Genomic DNA, 5,863 nt, shown 5'->3' on the forward strand with positions numbered 1-5,863 from the left:
TGTCCCATGGATTGCACCGCCGCCTCGGTGCCTGTAGCCCTCCCTCAAGGAACTGTGCCCGTCGCACCGATTCAGTCTTCCCTTCCAAGGCCAACTACAGCGTGTCAGCCCCTGACACCACCACAGATGCCGCCAGTGAGTCGAGCCTCGCTTCCACTTGCTGCTAACTCGTTCCGCGTCACCATCAAGCCTACATTGCGCTTTGATATAACGACTATCCCTCCCCGGTGTGTCCAAGCCACAATTGACCAAGTTCTAGGTTCTACTAACTACTGTGGATTTGTCGTCCATCGCCCATCGAACACCATTACGGTGAACTTGCCATCCTTGGTGGACGCCCAGAAAATGTGTGCAGTTACTCAAATTCCCCTGGATGCGAATGAGCATGTCCCAGTGCAAATATATTTTGCCTCTGGCCCTGACACTCTCCGCTGCGTCGTTTACCATGTTGACAGCAGAAGTCCTTCTGAGGAGGTGCGAGCAAACATTCGCTGTTCAACTCACTCAGTGTTGCAAGCACGGCCTCTGGGGCGCAGAGGTTCATACCTACTCACTCCACAAGGCCCGCTGACTTTGCCTGAGTACCTAACCTATTATGGTGCGATTATCAAACCACAGCCCTTCCGACCTCGTCGTATATTTTGTTATCACTGCCATAAAGAAGGGCACATGCAAAATACCTGCCCTAATCCGGCAGCTGTGGCCGACATGAATGAACCAATAGCGCTTTGTGCCCTATGCAAATCGGCGGACCATGACATGCGCTCCCCCGCTTGTCCAAAGAAGAAGAGAACGAGGCCGTCGCGCAAGCCGCCTGGAAAAGAAGATATTCCTACAAGTAATCGCTTCGCTGCTCTTACATGTGAAGAAACCGACTTCCCTGCACTTCTTTTACTTGACCCACCTGCTCATCATACGTCTTCTCAGCATGGTTCATACGCACAAGCGACCCACCCTCGTGGATCAAATGGTACACCAAAACGGCCAGTGCACCAATCACATGTGGATGCCGCAGATGAAGACGCTGTTTTAGACAATGCCATTGCAGAGGCTCGCCAACGTCTAGACGAACTCACCCAGCTCCGAGAACAGCGTCGCTCTCACCCCTCTCGAAGAACTATAATACCTCGTGATAAGATTTCAAATGAATCCCCTCGAATAAGCAACAAACCACAATCACGTGCAGACAACACGTTAACCCCGAATACCCCGACAGTGGATAAAATATTAGCCCTTATGGAGCAGGTGACCTCCCTCATCGTAGAAGCTCTTCGGCCTCGCAATGGATAATGCACTGTCTCTGGTGGTGCAGTGGAATTGTCGAGGCTTTGCGAATAAGGCCTCTGAAGTGAACATCCTTCTTCGCGACAAAAAGCTAAAGGCGTGGGCCTTCTTACTTCAAGAGCATAACTCACTTCCTCGCCTTTCAGGATTCTGCGCTTACCATTCACCTTCCATTCCTGATCGCCGTTGCATCACCTCTTCCCACAGCCCAGGTAAATCTGCAATTTATATTCACACTTCAGTTCCCCACACACCGATCGACCTTTCACGCTGGTGTAACACACGCCAAGAGGTGGTAGCACTCCTAGTTAAGCCTGTGCGCACGCCACTTATACTAGTTTCCTTTTATGGCCGTCCTGGTTCCGCATCTCCTAATCTTGGATGGGTTCGTTTTCTGCGTTCTACCTACTCGGGTATCTCTATTCTAGTCGGTGGAGACTTCAATGGCGCACACACCTCGTGGGGTTACCCATCGGATTCTCCCAGGGGTGCACACATCCAGGGAAGCTTTTCAGATAATTCTTTTCACCTTTTAAACCACCCGCATACATCTACCCGTCCACGAGGTGGGCCTTATTCACCTGATTTGACTTGGTGGTTAGGCCCTGGTAGCCCTCGTTGGGCTGTTGAACCAGATACCTGGGGTAGTGATCACAGTCCTATCTTTATCTCTCTCACTCCTTCGCGGATACGTAAAATACGCCGTAGCGTACGAATAACATCTTGGGACTCTGTACGCGCAGACAATCGCTTATCTGATTTCACCCCATCATCAGCATTGTCTACTCTCTCTGCTGTTCTTGCGTCCCACACGATTACCACCACTGTAAATGAAGACGAGCCAAACCCGGACATCCACCTCCTAAATCTTTGGGCTCTGCGTCGCCAGGCAGATCATTATGCTGCTCGTAACCCCGATGACCCATCGGCTATCCCCGCTCTTCACCGGGCTACCGCGCGTGCGAGGCGGTATGAAAAGCGTCTAGCAAGGCAACGTTGGGCTTCATGGTGTGAGCGCCTGTCCTCCAAGCAGAGTAATCGACAACTTTGGAGAGTGTTTCACGCCATGGAGCGCTCTTCTCAAGTTTCTGATTACACAGAGAGCATTCGCCTTGCTATGAATGTAGATGAGGACACATTTGCAAAACAGGCGGCCAGACAGTTTTTTCCCCACTATGATTCCACCTCAACTTCTCCACCTTGCTTACCGGTTACCGAACACCCCGATGAGATTACTTCTGACCTAACCATGGCAGAGCTGCTGGCCTCCATTGAACGCCTCAAATCTAACTCTGCTCCCGGCCACGACGGCATACCTAACTCCTTATTCCGCAACTTGGAAGGGACTGCTTTGCAGGCCCTGCTTGATGCATTCAATGACGTGTGGCATTCTGGTGTCATGCCGGACGAGTGGAAGCATTCTATTGTTGTTCCAATACCGAAGTCAGGTCATCCTCCAGTTTCTCTCTCGGCCCTTCGTCCAATTTCCCTGACGCCAACAATCTGCAAGCTTTACGAAAACATTCTCGCCACGCGCTTATCGTGGTGGTTGGAATCCCATGATTGTTATCCAGAATCCCAAATTGGCTTCCGCCCGCAAATAGGAACGGAGGACGGTCTTGCTACTTTGGCTGCTGACGTGCTTCACCACTCTCCGCACAGTCATCTTGTTAGAACTGTGATCGCTACAGATATAACAAAGGCATATGATAACATCCTTCACTCAGCCATTCTTGCCTCCCTAGAAACTCTTGGTATTCCTCACAGGTTTCTCCTCGCCATTCACGCCTTTCTAACAAATAGAACATTCAGTGTGCGTGTCCATGGAAAGCCCTTTGGTCACTTCCCCTCAAACAGAGGAGTGCCCCAGGGCTCCGTTCTCGCCCCTACTTTATTTAATGTGGCCTTCATTCCACTTATTCGAGCCCTAGAGGCCATCCCTTCTATACGGGTGCTTGCGTATGCCGATGATATAACCTTATGGTGCTGTCACCCAGATACGTCTGTCCATCAGGCGGCCCTCCAGCATGCGCTGGATATATTGACATTTCGCCTCCCTCCTTTGGGCCTAACTCTTTCGCATACAAAATCCTGTTTCATTCGAATTGGAAATAAAGCTGGCTTACGGAAAGCTCCCAATATAAATTTTATGATAGATAATACCCCAATTCCTCAGGTACAAACCATTCGCATTCTTGGTCTTCTTCTACATTCCTCTGGGACTGGCACACCGTGGCTGACAGCCATCCGTAAGACCGCTCACGCTACTTTAGGCCTCATTCGTCGCATAGCTATGCGCTCTGGCGGCGCGCGTGCTCACACGGCCCGCCAGCTTGTTCGCTCTGTCCTCCAGCCACGTATAATATACCAGGCACAGTTTCAACGTCTCACCCGCAGACAGTGGGACTCCCTTGAGGCCATCAATCGTGAGGCTATGCGTGCAATAACGTACCTCCCCCGCCTAACACCCATACCAGTACTTCAGGAGTATGCCCAGCTAAATACGCTCACTGAACTCGTTGATCAGCGGACGGCAAACAGAGCTCGCAAACAGTCTTTACAACTACATCATTTAAAGACACTACCTCCATGGTCGTACTGCCAGCTCACGGACAATCGCCCCACTGCTTCCCTGTCGGTATCATCCGCACATCTGCCTGAAGGGTGCATATTATATACCGATGCATCACATACTGCAGAGCGAGGAGTTACTGCCGTGTATAGTCCCTCTCATCCGCATCTCAACACTCACGTGACATATACCGCGGATACGTGCACCCCTCTGGCACTGGAACTCCAAGCAATTTACAATGCTATACATTACCTCCCACCAGTTCCTACATTCAATGCAGTTCATCTTTACACAGACTCTCTCACTGCCCTTAAACAGCTTAAGGCCGTTCGACGCACATTCCAAATAACACAGTCCATACATTTGCTATGTTCAAAGTACCCATGTCCTATTCGCATACACTGGATTCGCGGCCATGCTCGCGATCCCCATAACATACAAGCAGATGCTATGACGCATATAAACACATCAGACGATCCACCACCTTCCCCTCTTCCCCCAGATCCGTTCCTGTCCCACGTTTCCGATTCGCAAGTTCTGCGCCACCGAACACGCGCTCTCATTCCTCCGTGTTCGCACCCTCTCCCCCGTAGTCTTACTCGGCAGGAGGAGGTGACAGTGCGCCGGATCCGGGCAGGGGCGGCTCTGACCCCATCTGTTCGACATCGATGGCGGGAAAAAGACCTACCAGTGACTGACAGGTGCCCTCACTGTGACACTCCACCTGACGTCTGCGATGTGCGCCACTTGTTGTGGACGTGTCCATCAACAACGCACATCAGGCAACGGATAATCATGAAGGTGGGCCTGCGGTGGAATCGCGATAGTGATTATGACAAATGGACAATGGACAATCGCTATACTGCCAACCTTCTCGAATTCATAAGCACAACTGGACTACACTCCTTCTTTTAACTTTCTATCTCCTGCATCCCATTCCCCCTTTCTCAACTTATGCCTTGTGGCAAACGCTTCGAAAAAAAAAAAAAAAGAAGTTTCAGTTGATCGTCACAGTCACAGCTAGTGGCGGTTTGCGTGGCTCGAGCTTGTGGAGGGTGGTGTCAGAATCACGAAGCCTTTTCTTCCGGTATCATAATGTGGCAGTCACGGGAACTGGAGGGCCAGAAGAAGTGAATAAAGTGACCAGCAGAAAATAAGGGCTGATCGTAGCGGGACTGTCATTGAAAATCCTGCCGAGGGCACTCATATAAGACATCACATGCTTAATGATAAATGTGACGAGTGAATCCATCCAGAAGGGGGCATGTAGCGTTCTCTTAGAGGAAGATAGAAATAAAACATCCAGTTAATTAGCTGCCAGAGAAACCGTTGCCGGGCAGGCCGTGCGGGCAGGATCCTGTAATTTTCTTAGATAAAGAATGTTTTATTTCTTTGGATTTATAGAAGGAGAACCGCGATTTCGAAAACGGTTTAATGAAATGAGACGGTGACGTCTTCGGTAGTTTATAGATGTCCCTCAAGCGTACTTTTATCCTGACTGCACTTTCGTAGACGTCTTCGTGCTGTCAATACAGGTAACACTTCGGGGGTGGCAAACTGTTGTTCCCTTCCACAAACCTAATATGCAATCTCGGCCATCTATGACAAATATACGGCAATGTTTCAGCCAGCCAGATTGAATTTTGTTGCTCATTTCGAATCCCTTGCGAGTGAAGTGACACTTCCATTGTTTTTGAACCTCGTTTTTAAAGCAAATCTATAAAGTTGCATCTTCTCCAAATCTCTGCAGGGTGAGTACTCAGATAAGATCCGTGACCAGTTAAAATGCTGAGCGTTTTTGAAGAAAAGCTGAACGTAGGAAAAGAAAAAGCAACAAGAGGCACTAAGTAACTATTAGGCACTGAGGCCTTACATCTCAAAGCACTAGATCGATTTCCTGCTAAAGTTAAATAAAGCAAAACAAAATAGTCTCTCAGTAGTCTCCCTTGTTTGAAACTCACCTCCTTTTTGTGTTTCCATGTATGTGTCTCCTCCACAAAGAAGTGG

This window comes from Amblyomma maculatum, chromosome 9 (genome assembly GCF_055883805.1).
Source record: "Amblyomma maculatum isolate TAMU_Amacu chromosome 9, ASM5588380v1, whole genome shotgun sequence".
Taxonomy (NCBI): domain Eukaryota; kingdom Metazoa; phylum Arthropoda; class Arachnida; order Ixodida; family Ixodidae; genus Amblyomma; species Amblyomma maculatum.